General features: G+C 40.0%; 1 protein-coding gene across 3 annotated transcripts in view; it reads left to right on the top strand.

The window, feature by feature from the left end:
• Nucleotides 1-9675: 9675 nt before the first annotated feature.
• LOC129187379 (vasopressin V2 receptor-like) overlaps nucleotides 9676-17343 on the top strand; it is a 31375-nt gene continuing 23707 nt past the window's right edge. For all 3 annotated transcript variants that reach the window (XR_008572406.1, XR_008572400.1, XM_054786552.1), the window contains exons 1-2: nucleotides 9676-10021; nucleotides 11117-11198. The gene's annotated coding sequence lies outside the window, so the exon portion shown is untranslated. The remainder of the gene's footprint in view (nucleotides 10022-11116; nucleotides 11199-17343) is intronic.

The following is a 17343-nucleotide window of genomic DNA, read 5'->3' as shown; positions in this document are numbered from 1 at the left end:
TTTTTTTTAATTCTGTTGTCAACACATTTGTTGTTTATGCTTCCCTTATTTGGGCCTTTTGTGCATGTTTGCTATGCTAAGAAAATCCACCACTGCCACTGACTGAGAGCAGGGAGTCCTACAAACAAAGTAAGATGCTGCAGAGGACTGCAAGATGACAAAGTTGAGAGTAAATGGGCCAGGGATTCTTGCAGAGATACATATACAAACTCATATATACTTGTATACTGTGCATACATGTAAGTCTTCTGTAGGAGTAGATGGTTCTCAAGACCCCTATATGGTGAACATGTTTCAACTCAGGATGACCCAAATGCAGAACTCAGCAGGAAGAGGTGAGCAATTATGTGTGATTTATTGCAATTGAGGTATGATAATGAGATGATGACAACAGAGAATAAAGCCAAGAACTGTGTTTTGACTTAAGTGATTATGAAAGAGTGGCCTGATTAAATAAGAGTACAGTGGAAGACAGTTGGTTGTGATCATGGAGCAGAGTACACATCACATGCTTGAGATTAACCCTTTGGAGACACTTTGGACTACAGTTGACGGTAACACTCACAAGCTTTTCAAGCTATTATGATTTGTTCATGCCACTGGGTCCTCACAGGAGACAATATCCACATGGTAGTATGACAGCTTAGTGATATGGCACCAGGGGGAGTTGGAAATTCCCCGCAGTCAGTTCCAACTACTGTAATATGATTTTGAAGGGAGCTTTGCTGTCCATGAGAAGACAACTCTTTTGTCTGTTCTTTTCCATGATGGCCTGTAGAAGTGTGAAGGAAGGAAGGGGGGTGTCATTTGATTCTCTGATACTAGGAAGGTAACGTGAGAGGCACGAGACAACTAGAGGATTTAGAAGCATACAGAAGAAAGTACAAAAAGACAATTAACTGGATCATGACCTGGGTGGTATTGAGGATGATTAGCTTCCTGACCACTTGATGGCTCAGGTAACAGCCCTGCATCTAAACACCAGCTGGAGAAAAGGAGGTTTCCACTTGGAATTTGGAGTTAGAAGCAGAATTACCGTAATTTCCAGTATATAAGCCGCTACTTTTTTCTTAAACCTTGAAACCCTCTCCCTCAGCAACACAAGTGAACACAAAATGCAGTTTTTAAATTTAACTTTTTATTATTAAGGGAGAAAAAAATCCAAAACTACATGGCCCGGTGCGAAAAAGTGATTGCCCCCTAAACCTAATAAACTGGTTGGGCCACCCTCAGCAGCAACAACTGCAATCAAGCGTTTGCGATAACTTGCAATGCGTCTCTTACAGCGCTGTGGAGGAATTTTGGCCCAGTCATCTTTGCAGAATTGTTGTAATTCAGCCACATTGGAGGCTTTTCCATGAACTGCCTTTTTAGGGTCATGCCATAGCATCTCAATAGGATTCATGTCAGGACTTTGACTAGGCCACTCCAAAGTCTTTATTTTGTTTTTCTTCATCTATTCAGAGGTGGACTTTCTGGTGTGTTTTGGATAATTGTCCTGTTGCAGAACTCAAGTTGGCTTTAGCTTGACTAATATTAAAATTTGTTTGATGATCTGAAACATTTAAGCTTGACAAACATACAAAAAAAAACAAATCAGGAAGGGGGCAAACACTTATCCACACCACTCTATGTACAAATTTGTTTTTCCTCTCTAAATTTTGTGGGTGTGACTTAAACACCGTTTTATACACCGAGAATTACGTTACTATTGCAGCAACAACATCATCAGTAGTGTAAAACTAACCTGTCTCAAGATGGTGAGGGTATACTTTAAAGGATAAAAGAACATAGACCTTCAAACCCCATTTTTGGTCTTAATGCTCCACTCTAGAAAACAGTTGTTGTTCTTCTCATCATCATCAACTTCGTGAGAAAGAGCTGTGACCACACCTGGGCAAAATACGTCTTGCGGGCCATATTTAGCCTGTTAAGCCTTTCAATCTGGCTCACTGGACGTTTCCAAATATTTTTTTTTTAACATTTAAACCGGAAGCTAATACAAAATACAAAAATGCTCCAAAAATATTGTGTGGTATCTTAGCTGGTTTTCTGTATAATAATTGTTGTCATTTATAAAGTACTGCAATAATACAGTATCATAGATACTTGCAGATTCCCATCCACAATCGCAAGCTCCAAGTGGGATATTCCCATTTGTCAAGAAAATTTTGACTTAGCACCTCAAAGCCTGCGTGAACCAACCCAAATGCTGAGCTGACGTGTTCCTGGAGATCCATGAATGTATCGTTGGCCTAAATAACCTATGACAGCTGGAGCAGAAACCATGTTGAAATGTCCTTGACCAAGCATTTAACATTAAATTGCAATCTTGAGTGTGAATGGGTGATCATCAAATGCTTTGGTCGGCATAAAGGTGGAAAGGCGCAACATATAAATGCATCCTAATGTATGATATAACTCCAAAAGAGGGAGTATGGAATGAAGGCGGTTCTCCAGCAGCCTCACACAGTACACATGCTGCTCTCAGGAGACTATCAGGATAAAACTACAACTTCAAAGACTTGAGAAAAACGTTTGATCAAATCTGGCATGGAGGTTAGTGGCAAGTAATGAGGCCTTAGAACATTTAGAGCAGCACCTGGATGATTAAGGGACTCTATGACAATTGCAACAACACAGACAACCGAATATTATAGTGATCTGGAAGAATGTGCAGCATTTTCATGAAACATGCGGAAAATGACATAATGCCTGCTTTTGACAGTTTATAACCATCAATGTGCACACTATGTTTGCAACCTCATTAGTTGATGATATAGACTTAATGGAGCGAGGAAGAGCCTCATCACCAGAACGCAAGTCAGTGCAGAGAAAGTTAAGTCTCTACCATTAGCCCCAGTAGTCTGCAGATACCACATTCATCATGTTGGGGTCATTACATCTTGAAGTAGTAGAAGAAAGAAAGAAAAGAAAAGCAGTATAAATATATCTACTCCACTGTATATAGCCTATATACTTGGGAAATATGTGTATCAGAGCTGTCATCACAGACTCACTTTAACATTTGGCCCTATTGAGAGAATATAAGTAGCTGTCCATTGTGGTCTATAGTTATTGGTACAATACGGTGACCAAAACACTGATGAAATATACCATAAATCCTAGGTCCCCAAAGTGGGGTACGCTATTTGCTGTAGGGCAGCGGTCTCAAACTCGTGGCCCATGTGCGACTTGACATCAAAGGGTAGTGTAATTGCGGCCCATGACTTGACATCAAAGAGCAGTGTAATTGCAGCCCGCGACATCTGGGCAAGTTCAGTGTTACTTGCAGGGGCTAGTAAACACCAACACTGAACTAACAGTGGTATTATAACATGGAGACAGGGGAGTCAGTATACAGAACACTACCTATAAAACGATCTTGATGTTAAATCCTACTATGGATTATCGAAATGCTCTCGCCTTGTATAGTTTTTTTTATTATTATTAAGCACCTTCTTTTCTCAGTGAGATGAGTCACCATTTTATATATAATTTAGGAGGAGCTCCTCGCCAGAACAAAAGCAAATTGGGCGAAAATCACAGAAGAAGAAGAAACGAAATAAGACGAACCAAAAAGAAATAAACTTGCATAACGAGCAGACTCTGCTGGTGAAGTTAAATAGAAAGATCTGGTAGCATAGTTCAAATCAAAAGTATGGACTCACTTTTGCTTTTATAGCGTGGACGAAGCAACGCAGACTTTGCAGTATGGAAGAAGCGTGTGACGAATATAGTACACACAGGCGGCACGACAGACATGAACAGCAACCTCGTTTGTCATCACGCTCACAAAGAAAACTGCCCAGTAAGAGATATGCTTATTTTTGTATTGAAATGCGAAATGTTGTGTTATTCAATCAAGAGATGTGTGTTTAATTTACGTCGTTTATTGTCAAAATTGTTGTGCTGCTCAATCTTATTCGGGTCATTGTCTGTCTTGCCACCGACACCCTTCTTCCTGGTCCACCCACCTCCCCTGGAGTATGCCCACAACTCACTCGTCAGCTCGCCCACAGGTATGTTTCTGTTCAAGTCCGCCTTTGGTTATCAACCCCCTCTGTTTCCCTCTCAGAAGGATAGTGTGGCTGTTCCTCATCTATCCACCTTCACTTCTAGCGGGCTTATCATGTGTGTAGGGACACACACTGCCTTATCACGGACCGCAGCTCATAATTGCCAATTGGCGGATCATCACAGGCTTCCAGCACCGGACTACCAACCGAGGCAAGAGGTATGGCTGTCCTCTTGCAAGCTACCTTTGGCAGGGGTATCTAGAAAGATGGCAACAAGATTTGTGGGATGTAATCAAAGCTGTCATTAATCCCTCATCGATGAAGCTCAAGCTACTGCCTTTCCTGAAGGTCCATCCAGTGTTCCATGTGTCACGTCTCAAGTCGGTGTCTACAAGCCCGCTGTGCCCGTTGTCCTCCTTTGCGCATGATCGGTGAAGGCAGACGAAGAGGTTGGGGGCTGCATTTCTTGGTGGACAGGGAGGGTTATGGACCAGAGGAGCGTTCCTGAGTCTGCCGCTCCTGTATCCTTAATCCATCTGTCATCCGCAATTTCCACTCGCTCCATACAGATAAACCAGGTAGCCTGCCGGGGGGCGCCTTACAAGAGGGGGGAGTACTGTTGTGTTGCCTGTCTCCTCTGTGTTGCAGTGTACCTGAGGGGCGTGTCTGAGAGGAGCCATCTGGTCATACCTGGGAGCAATCATCTCATTAGGCCTTTATTAGCCATGCGTGGACTCACCTTAGTTGCCAAACTGTTGTTTCTCCTACACCTGTCAGCATTCGGCCCTGTTCTCGTTTTGCATTTTGCTCGTGTAGTTTGCTTTTTGGCCAACCTTGTCTTAATAGAGCTGTGGCCTTGCAGGACATACTAAAAATCTCTGCAACAGAGGATGCAGAACGATGATTTTCTAGTGAGATACAGATATGTTACGTACTATTATGTGGCTGGTCTGAGAACCTATGTACTGTACATTCTCCCTGGTTTGTAGAAATGGTGCCAGTTCACTATGATCACTAGCACAATGAGCACTAAAAAATCAATTTTTAGAAATCTCTTACTCCGCCATCTCTCCATCAGTGTCCTGTCTGCACACAGTATGTACTATCTTCTCAAGGACATTATAATGGTCTTTCCTCTTCTAATGCGGCCTCAAAAACGTGTTGTACTTCAAGTCAGTCTCACATCAGAATCCTGGGTGGGAAAGACACAGATGTAGGACACAAGGGGAAACACAAGAAAAACAGTGCAGGGCGAGCGTAACAAAATTAAACACTAAATGTCAAAAACAATCCAGTCCAAACATTAAGTCCGTGGAAAATCAATAGTCGAAGCAGCACTGTGGCAAATTCGAGCCTTGATGGAAATAAAGTATCTTTGTATTGACTCAGCACACACAGCATCCGTGCTCATTGAGGATTCACACAAGATGAAACCCAGAGTGGTCATCTGTCTCTATTATTCAAGGGTTGACTGACAGTAAATGGATCTCTCAGATGTTCCTTCACCCGCTTCGTGACAACAGGTGTTCTGTGCTGCGTGTACTCCACAAGCCAAGGCATGGCCTAGTTCAAGCCGTCCAAAATAAAGAAAAATGGCTTTGCCTCTCGGTGAACATTCTTCAAGATTCAAGATTCAAGAGAGTTTTATTGTCATGTGCATGGTAAAACAGCAGTTATACCATGCAATGAAAAAAGTCTGATGACTGTAGTGTCATCCGCAAATTGAATGATGCTGGTGTTGTTCTGGGAGGCCACGCAATCGTAGGTGAAGAGCGTGTAGAGAAGGGATTCTGCTCAGCTGAATCCCTTTACTTTTGAAGCCGATGGGAGCCTTGTTTGCGGAATCTGACAGAATGTGGCAGAAACCAGAACAAACTTTGTAATGGAAATGAAATGTGATTGAAGGACTGTTTGGCTTCAGTTCTAGGAGTGTCTCCTGGGAGCAAAGGGCCACAGACTGACACGATGGTTGAGTCACATCATCACGACATTTGATTTAATTGTCCTCCCCTCTACTTGAATATGTAGGCCTTAGATGATTCATTGCAAGTTCTCTGCAGAAGAGACTCCCTAGCCGAGGGAAACAGCTGTCACTTTCATTCTGGCACAGGATCACGATGTACAAATATGCCCCAACATGTGAGAGAATATCCAGACAGAAGTTGCAGAAGGAACTGGGTAGTGCAGTGTTGTGAAAAAGTGTTTCCCCCTTCCTGAGTTATTTTTTTGCGTGTTTGACACACTTAAATGTTTCAGATTGTCAAACAAATTTAAATATTAGTCAATGTCAACACACGTGAACACAAAATGCAATTGCTTTTTCTGTCTGATGAGACAAAAATTTAACTTTTTGGAATGTGTGTGTCCCATTACATCTGGCGTAAAAGTAACACCACATTTCAGAAAAAGAACAACATACCAACAGTAAAATCTGGTGGTGGTAATGTGATGGTCTGGGGATGTTTTGCTGCTTCAGGACCTGGAACACTGGCTGTGAGAAATGCAACCATCAATTCTCCCAAAAGGTCTTGAAGGAGAATGTCCGGCCATCTGTTCGTGACCTGAAGCTGAAACCAACTTGGGTTGTGCTGCAGAACAATGATCCAAAACACACCAGCAAGTCTACCTCTGTATGGCTGAAGAAAAACAAGTGTCGTCAAAGCCTGCCGTGAGTCCTATTGAGGTGCTGTGGCATGCCCTTAAAAATGTGGTTCATGCTCGAAAACCCTCCAATGTGGTTGAACTAACAATTCTGCAAAGATGAGTGGGACAAAATTCTTCCACAGAGCTGTAAGAGACTCATTGCAAGTTATCGCAAACAGTTGATTCCAGTTGTTGCTGATAAAGGTGGCCCAAGCAGTTATTAGGTGTAGAGGGCAATCACTTTTTCACATGTCTTCTCCTTTAATAATAAAGTGTCATTTAAAAACTGCATTTTGTGTTCAGTTGTGTTGCCATTGACTATTATTTAAATTTATTTGATTATCTGAAACATTGTGTGACAAGCATGCAAAAAAAAAAGAAATCAGGAAGGGGGAAAACACTTTTTCACACAACTGTATATTGACATGGCTGCATTCCTGTTTATTGGTATGTCTTTGTGACACCATATAACGCTCAAGACACTCAACTGTATGGTAGATGGAGAGAGTATTAAAATGAGTGTGTGCATGCTCCCACGTAAAACCTCCCACAGGGCGTCTTTAGACTGTATTTTCATAACTATAAAACTGTCATCTCACTGAAATGTTTTCCAATTGTTTCCCACAGAGGACCAAAATAGATTGTAGATTAATTCAGGTGCTGACGAAATGGGGATAATCATATTAGAGGGATTCTCAGGGAGCTTACGGCCCCACCTTGTGAATGGCAGAGTTAAACATCTGATGTGAAGGATGAGGGGGAAAAAATCTGTTTTTATGACATCATGGGAAAATCGTGCCTCTCTTGGCCAGCGATGAATGGCTGGAGAATGTGTCCTATGGATGCAGTAGGCTTTATGTAAGTGCACTAAGGCTGGAGGATGTTCCAAAGAGGAAGATGTGATGAAAAGTTCTTACTAAGTTAGTGAGGCAGCCATGATTGTACAACTGAGGTTAGCTGGTTCAACTCTCCTGATATGATTCTGGGATATGAGTAGGACAAATGAGCAGTGCTGCATTGACAAGCTGTCCAGAAGTAGGAATATGCATGGTACACAGTCCATCAATTGTTTTTGAGAAAACATCTGCTAAGGCCTTCATCCACACACCAGTTGAGAAACATAGTCTCTCCAATGTGTCCTGCGTCTTCCTGAGTCCTTCTACCGGTCTGACTTGCCCTAAACACCTCTCCAGGGAGGCGTCAGGAAGACATCCTGACCAGATGCCCAAGCCACCTCATCTGGCTCCTCTCAATGCGTAGGAGTAGCGGATCTACTCTGAGTCTCTCCTGGATAACAGTGCTTCTCACCTTATCTCTAAGGGAGAGCCCAGCCGCCCTACGGGGAAAACTCATTTCGGTCACTTGTTCCCGCGATCTTGTCCTTTCGGTCACTACCCAAAGCTCATGACCATAGGTGAGGGTAGGAACGTAGATCGAACGGTAAATTGAGAGCTTTTCCTTTCGGCTCAGTTCTCTCTTCACCACAACGCTCCGATGTAGAGTCCGCATCACTGCAGACGCCGCAGCAAGTCACTTCTCGATCTCGCATTCCATCCTTCCCTCACTCGTGAACAAAACCCAGGGGTACATAAACTCCTCCACTTGGGGCAGGATCTCATCATCAACACTGGTGTCCACCAACGGGTTCTGGGATTACCGCCATGACAGGCGCTGACCACCTTACGGCCAAAGGTCCAATCAGCTACCTCGACAATGGAGGCACGGAACATAGCCCATTCAGACTCAATGTCCGCCACCTCCCTCGGAACATGGCCGAAGCTCTCCCGGAGGTGGCAGTTGAAACCCCTTCTGACGGAGACTTTTCTAGGTATCCAAATAATAACAATTTTAAAAAAGGACGTGATTGTATTTGATTATATAAGCATTAGATTATTCTTTACTATTGTTTGTGTTCTAATTTATAATCAATGTATTAACATATTATTATAATTTATTATTGTGGTTATTTTACTTTACATATTAATATGTCTGGTATCTAGAATTAATCAATAATAAAAAAAGATAATTAATTGATTAATTGATCATTCATTTTCCCCCATATTTTTAAACTGTATTTAACTGCCCACTCTACTTAGAAGCCAGGGGCAAGTGGTTTCTGGAAGACTCAGACACAATATTCAAAATGGTCAGTTAAGAAAATGAGCGCTGTGTGGCGTAATACTGAAATGGACTGAGAAGCTAATATAGTACAACCTTGGTTAGTTCTGGCTAGCATGTTTTCTGCTTAACGAACTTAATAAACTCAGAGTTTAACTAACAGTTTAATCAATTTACGCCAAAAGTTTGCCTCGGCTTGCGTACATTTTCCAGTTAGTTGCACATCTTGTCGTGTTATTAATACACTGCGCGAGTCCAGCTGTGTTCTTAATGTATTTTTATCATGAAACATCCTTGTTATCAGCCTATTAGCTTGCTAGATATAATTAATGACAAATGAACGTTACTTACATTATAAAAGAGAGGCTTGACGCTGAATATGGAGACTGACTGTTATTACATTAACCTTTCCCACTCTGTACACACCAAGGGCATGGCCTGCTGCTGGCCTGGCTGACTCAGCCAAATGACATTCCTACAGTATATGTATTGAAGTGCACAGGGACTTGCCACCAGCAACAAAGGACATAGAAGACAACAGAGCACATGACAAGGGAGTGCTCTGAATAAAAACAACAGCAGCATGTATGCAAGAGGCATTAATCATTTGAATGAGGGGAGTATCTCCCAGCAAACATTAATCTTTATGTGAGCCAGCATGCAGATAAACACTGTCTTCCAAGCTGACCACCTTTCTCTCTCACACACACACACACACACACACACACACATTACAGGTATGTATAACAATCACACAGTTCCTCGACTGCCTGCACACTCCACCCTCGGTCCTAGAGGACAGGCTTGACCCAGGAGGAGGAGATACTGGGTGGGCGGGGGGTGGTGTGGGATGGGGGGGTAATAGGGAGAAAGGGGAGGGGGAGGCAGGATCTCAAATTCATTTGTGCTGGTGCAGCTGAAGGCACAGCACATTGCAAGAGAATGAAGAAGTGACGCACACACCGTTGGGACACACATGGCTACCACAATGGATTACAAGCACTTGTGAACTACAACACGTACAAGGACATTAGAGAATCAGCGGACACAACTACTTTGTCACCGTGATGGAAAAATACTTCCGGGCTTACATAAACATGCGGTGACATTTTTTTTTTATCATTCATTGTATCATTGATACCAGTGACAGCTGATTTTTTTTTTGTGCTGACTTGGATTTCTTATTTTTTTTTTACATTTCATGTCTTTTGACATTTTGTCACACTTCTTGTCAAACATACGTGAGTGACTTTTATTCATTCTCTTTAAAATACTGAATTGTATTATTATATGGAATAAATCTAACCAAAGTGATTGCTAAAAACGCAAAGTGGCTGCATACAGTTAAAATGTTTGTGAACCAGTCTGGGTCATTCCTGTACAAACAAACAGCAGCTGATGTCTCCACGAGACACACGCATGCCACTCAAACACTGCCTTCGTTATATGATCAATATCAATAAATGTGCCACTTACTTAGTTTCTTTGACACTGTTAATTCTAAGAAATTAAAAAGAATTGTGTGCAAAATAGAGAGTCACAGCAATGTGTTCATTATTACTTAATTGTTGATATAGAAAGATGACAAAATCATTGAAAAAATGATGTACTTTACTGCAGATTTTAATAAAATGAAAACTTGAGGTATTTACAGTCATAACACGATCTTTGTCCTTATTACTTTTGTCGTCATTCAAGGAGATTTTCCATCTCAATGGCATATATACAGTACAAACATTCACGTCACACTTCATTAGGTATACCTTGACTAATGAGATCCAACACAGTTCAGGTGGATAAATAGATGATGGTACTTAGTTTGTATGCAACCAGTCTAGTATTAGTACTGGGTGAGCATTTTGCCCCTCTCAGCTAAATAATGTAGATAATATAGATATATTTTGTTTTTATTTATTTATTTTTATGTAACCCATAGCAGGCTGTAGTGAATTTCTACACCATTGCCAAGTATAAGAACAAAAATAAGATATTTTTAAACTAATAAAATCAATTAAAGACAATAATAAAACTGAGCACTGTTATTCTTGTAAAAGCAGAATTTTTCATAAGCTGGATCTCATCAGATTGTGCAGGTGGTGTACCTGATAAAGTGACCAGTGAGTGTATCTCTGCCAGTCCTGATCCCCTAAAATCTGGACTATGTCCTGCACAGATGAGTGATAATTTGTTTAATGGCAGAACCCACAAGTGAAAATTCAAGGGGTTTGATTGGATTACAAAAGCTCCAGGAAAGTGTCAGGTTATTCATGTGAACAGCCGAAGCATGCAATGTTAATGGAGTGTAATGGTGACAGCTCTAATGCTTTCTCTCACAGTTGCGGCTGCAAAAACACAGGACGCGCGCGTAAGGAGCTGACCATGCACTGACAGCCAGGTGACAGGCAGCGCTGGATGGAGGCATGTATTTTCATATTCAAATGCATGATACTCAATTTTTCTCCAGTCAATGTGCATTTGTCTTTGGGTGAAGGCTGGAGGTTCTTAGTTTTTTTTTTTATACCCAAAAACTCAGTCTTATTATCAGCTTGCACGTGTCTTTGCAGCACTTCAACACTTTCCAACTGGAGTAATCGTAATTCATCTCAGAAATCTATTCCACTTGTTGGTTGGAACAACAAATAAATGTTTGGCAAAAGCCTTTTTAATGACTGAGTCCAGGAAAAAATTTTTTTTGCATAAACCACTGGGGCCCTAGAGGGCTTGTTCCAATAATAATTCAATGTTTTATTTTCCTCTTTTCCCCCCTTCAAGTGTTTAGTGCAATAAAAAGAAACGTCCTTGATTTTAGTTGCTATTTTTTGTGAACTGGGTGTGTTCACTTCATCATTTCACATATCATCTCAAGCCTATGGTTGTTGTAAAGAGTTTGTTCAGGACACGTGTTGCTTGACAGTATGCTGGTTAATGATACATAACTCCCCCAAAAACAACAGTGAGTGGTCTTTATCAGTGCTGATAAGTGCTCCGCACGGTCCATTGGTGTATTGTGGCAATAGCTTGAAGGCAATGAAAGGGCTTCTGACTACAACAGTAACACAGATGACAGTGAGAATGTGGGCAAGTAATGAGGTGTGGGCCCCACATGATTAATATTTAATAGGCTGTTGTGTTGTGACCGTGATAGAACAAATTGTTTACTTTCATTACTCACCTGGTACTTTCTGGAACCTGGCTGACACAATGAAAAAAAGATGAATAAAGCACAGACAGATAGCCGCCAAATCCAATTTCTCACAAGAAAATGCATACGTTTGTATAGAGCGTCCAGCTGTCATTGAAGCAACTCATTCAGATGATGTGCTGCATGAGAAAGTACCAACAGAGATCAATTTGGACCCATACATGTTTTATAATGCGGACAAAGTGCAGCAAAGCTCAGCTCACTCATGACTCATGCATCCCTTTCTTGTGTGTAACAACCTATTGATCGGTATGTAAATAAAGTCTCATCTCATGCTGACAAAAGCAACACAAAACTGGTGTAATACTACTACTAATAATTATACGGTGTAATACTAGCACTTTAATAGTGTTCAAAGACACCATGACATTAACATTAAACACTATTGGTGAATATGTCAGCTGCTTTTCCTTTGATTATGATCATAATTGATGGGGCACAGGAGGGAGTGAAACAAGCGATTGAGTGAGTGATTCAATTGGAGAAGTGCCAAATACGAAAGAGGAAGAAGAGTAGAATTAAGGGGAAATTAGTGGGAAACTGCAAATACATACTGTATACAGAAGCACAACTGATGTACAAAATGTGTGTGAACTGTACTGGATATTAATTTCAGATCTATTTGAAAGAGACAATAAGTTTAGAAGGTTCACATGCATACACACACACACACACACACACACACACAGTGGAACACACACACACAGTGGAACCTCGATTTTTGTGATTTATCCATTTCAAAGGGTCCATTAAAAACCGAAATGTATGAAAATTGAAACTATTTTTGCACAGGAAACAATGTAAATCCAACTAATCCACTTAATAAAAAGTTAACACAAAACATTTTTAATATAGAACAATTATAATTTTACATGAAAAAAAAATCTGTATAAATGCATAAGAAAGACAAATAAAAGGGATAAATAAAAATTTAATTTCACTTTTACCTTGATTGAAGACTCATAGACAAAGACAGTGATGAGGCAGCAGCAAGGTACAGCTACGAGTTATTTCTTGAATTCAGTAGTGTTTCTCAACTTCTTTATCAAAATGCCAGCACTTGCCACTTTTTTTTGCACAATTGTGGGTTAGTTTGCAGCCGTGATCCATAAAAAAAGCAAAGTCTTGTGGTGTAACTGTGTTAGTTAGCGAAGAACTACAGACTCAACCGGTGATGTCATCATAGATGGGTGACGGAGCTGTGTGACAAGAACTTCCAGGTCTGTTTTCTAGTTATGTGCATGCTACAGGCATGTTTTGTAATACAGACTCTGTTACTAACACAGTTGGGCTTACGCAGTGTATTAATAACATGGCAAGACTAAGTCACTCATATGTGGGATTCTTCGTTTGGACACTGGTATGTGGGAAAACAGACTAGTTTGTCTAACATTCTCATTTGAGTTTGAGAAGTGATTGTGTCTTACAGGATACTGTAGTATTGTGTAATGGAAGTCTCATGAGATTTGGTGTTGGGTGTGTGAGCCAAGATGGCTGAATAAAGTAATAAGAGTCCATCCACATGTTTATTAATACCACGAGATTCAACGTGCCAAAGGGTAATAGAAAAGTTTGGTACGCACAACATTGTACAATAATCAAGACACTGCATGAAAATGGTTGCTTTAACCAAACAAAAAAAGAAAGTTATGTTTTTCATGTTGTGTAAAATCTGACATATTCATGAATTTTTCACAATAATAAATAAAAACCCAAGACTGTCAAATACTTAAAAAAAACCCATCTCTATAGCTCCTCCACCTCCCACAGCTGTCCTGTTGTTTTTTGGATGGCAGCTAAGTAGTGCACTTCATTTGACTTAATTGCTTCAAGAAACACGATTAATCAATCAATTAATAAATGCATCAATTCCACAAAGACTCGATTTGACTTGTATTAACTATACAAATATCATGTGCATCCCTCACTCAGGTCATGTGTTTGCATCATTTACTACGGCAACTTTTAGTTGATTCTACTTTCACTGAAGTAAAGACTGAAATGGCTTTTGAAAGACTTCCTGATTCAAACTGGGTCATACCTGACCAAAGGTAACTAATCGATGTGCTGCCATACACAACACAGTATGCAAACACACACACACACATGGCAGAAAAGGAAGTGAAGAATTCTCCATCATGTTTGGATTATTACCCCCGGTGCCTGAACACCTGCTGGTCTACCACCGCTGTCAGTTTCATGTCAGCTACTAATTAGCTTAAGATCTAAAGGTTCAGCCTTTCATGTTTTCACATGCAAAATACAGAACGATGTACTGAAAAAGAAAAGTCGGCATTACATGAATTGGAGGCAAGAGTCTTTCTTCATCTACCTCATACATACTATGACAACTCACTCAGATTTTATTGAAGTAAACCATTGGGTGATTGGTAGTGTAACAGTCCAAATAGCTGACTTTAAAAATGATAGCACGGGTTCTATTTGTGGTCAATACCCGCTTCACTAGAAGTGTAGTTTGACTTTCACTGTGTCAACAAGGACAACGATTTTTTTTTTTAGATTTCCAAAATGTTTTTGTTCTCCCTGCTCTCTCTCTTTCACCATAGCATTTGACAGTTACATTAAGTCCAAAAACTGTGACTCATTAATGGTGTTTGCCTGTGTGTACAACTGGCCGATGACATCATTTTTAGGGCTTATGGCAAAAACATGTGCACATAAGACAAGACAAACTGAGATGCTGAATGATGTACAGTACTGTCTCTGGAGCTGTAGTGTTTTCTTACACACCTTAACTACCTGTTTCAGTCCACCCCAAGGGGCTGTTATCGCTTGTGGAGAGGTGGCATTGAATGGGGTGGACATGGAAATTGATAGTTGTGCAAAGGTTTGCCTCTGGAGGCAAACACGAAGGATGGGTGGACTTTCTAATTCATCTGAGTGAAAGCCTAAAGAGTATCCAGGATCCACTAATGACTAATGTTTGCAGTCCATCCAGCTTGGAGAATAATTTATGCTTTACATTAAGTCAGTCGGACAGATGACGATGACATGCTGTGTCTGGGTTAGCAAAGAGCCAGCAAATGAAGTATAGGAAAAAAGCAATTTATTGAACCTGGTTTGGTTCTACAGACAATATAATATTGTCCTCAGAAGGTTGGACATGCACGAGTTTTTAAACTTAGCAACTTTAGTGGACCTTTACTGCGCAATTTGAAAATAATCCATTTTGATTTCTTGGCTGCACAAAGCATACACATAAGAATATTTACAGGAAATTATATATAAAGTCCCTTGTGTAAGTGTAAGTTTAGTTAATTGGTTCCAGACACAGCCGTGCTAAGTGAATTTCCGCAAAGTAGGATTCAATATTAATAAACAGAATATTTTTGTAGTTAGAGCATAGAAAACCTGTTTATGACCAAAAGGGTCTTACATCATTATAGCTCCGTAACAGAGAAAAACACTGACATTATGTCATTAAGAGAAAATGCATTTTACAGCCTCTAATTTGTTTTATTGAATAGATGATAGATGATATAGTAATCATTTCATTAGTGGACTACTATTGTGCCTCGCTCTGTAATTATACGTTATCTGCTTTGAGGCAAAAAAGTATTTAAAATTCGTCACATGGTCTATGGTAGATAATGAGACGATATACTGTAGTAGGTATAAAGAGCTCCAGCAGCACAAAGAATCCTCTCAGGGAGCATACTGTAATTAGAAAGAGGGGAGCAAGACTCCTGGGTTCCAACAAAAAGAGGCCATGAGATATTTGGATGGAAAAAAGACCTCATTGTCCCAAACCTTAATTTAAAAAAAATGTAAATCAGAAACAAAGTAACAGGAAATAGTCATTCAGGTCACAATGTATCTGTATAAAGGCATGATCGGCTGCGCTAAAGCACCCTGTGACGTGTGCAGTTTGGACCAGTATAGTAACTGTTAATAAGAACATTTAATATGCAAGGGCAGGTCTGCTAATCATGGGACATTTGGAGGAATGTTTGACCAAGTCCTATCCTAAATCTCTATTCCTCATGCATGGTTCCGCCTTGCTGGTGCTGTCCAGAGCAGTACAGCTGGCATGGCTTGTCATGCATTTATGGCAACACATTCCTCCGTGAAAGCCAGTATGTAACACTTGACAATATGCCATGCAGCGCTGTTACTGGCTAATTGGCCAGCAGGTCTCGGTGGAGTAGTGAAAACCTCCCCCTACTAACACTGCATTGAACAATACTATTACTAAACTTTTACCTGCCTATTTTTAGTCTACTGGGACATTTCCAAACACCCATTCAATGTAACACTTCCCTGCCAAACCACTCCTTGCATGTTGTAAATCTACATTCTGTCAATCACAACACTCAACAAAATGTGACACAGACAGACCGACCTCCCGATAGAGTGCACACACACCAAAAAAAGGGTCAGGATATGATATCATCTTTACAAATTTACAATATTTTTTTTAAACTAGATTTTAATTAAAAAGATGATGAATATAATCAACTCAACTTTCACGTCTTTTAACCTCACTGAACTTGAGACGTGATGAAGAGCCGTATTTAACAAACTTTAAAAATAGCCCAAATAAAATAATTTCAAAACTAATCTTGAAAACTTGTGACAAGGCCTTTCAAGTCAGATCATTTTTAACATAGCACACTGGGTCCGTACTTTATTATTTTGCAGTGTGCACAGTGCTGCTTTCTGTTTTCCAGAAAATAATTTCGGTACCAAGATTCACCTTGGCGGACATTGTCATAAGAACAATCACAACCGTATTACAACACGCAAAACTTATTTTTACTGCGCATTTTGTCCTTTTGTCCACCCTGATATTACATTTAGATCAGGGGTTCTCAAATGGTCTCAACCTGGGACCCACATTTTTCAATGGCCATTAACTTACAACCCACTTTTATTAGTGTCAAACCAAGCAAATGTATTTGTTTTTTAAAATTTTTCAAAAAATTTAATTTTTTTGAATAACACATATAATACATGTCCAAATAATATTTTAGAGGAATTTATTCAGGCATTTTATTAAGGAAATGAGGAATGTCATAACTGCATGCAAGCAAATAATGCATGAATTAAAATTAAATATAAAAATTTTACTAAACAAGACCACATAGTCAGATATTTCATTTATAATTGTGCAATGATTTATACCATAAGAGAAAGATTACAAAAATATTACTCAATTTTACTTAAAAAAAAAAAGGTAGACATCGGTTGTGTATTACATACGTTAATGAATTTTTTTAGAACTGTCTGCGAGCCACTTTTGGGTCCCAACCCACTAGTTGTCATTTAAAGTCATAAAGTTATTTTTTTACTCATCTCAAACTATGAGGGCACAGGACGCACTGGAATCATTAAATAGCG

The sequence above is a fragment of the Dunckerocampus dactyliophorus genome, chromosome 1 (assembly GCF_027744805.1).
Source record: "Dunckerocampus dactyliophorus isolate RoL2022-P2 chromosome 1, RoL_Ddac_1.1, whole genome shotgun sequence".
NCBI classification, from domain to species: domain Eukaryota; kingdom Metazoa; phylum Chordata; class Actinopteri; order Syngnathiformes; family Syngnathidae; genus Dunckerocampus; species Dunckerocampus dactyliophorus.
The sequence above is the reverse complement of the archived record's forward strand: the minus strand, read 5'-3'. Positions and strand labels throughout refer to the sequence as shown.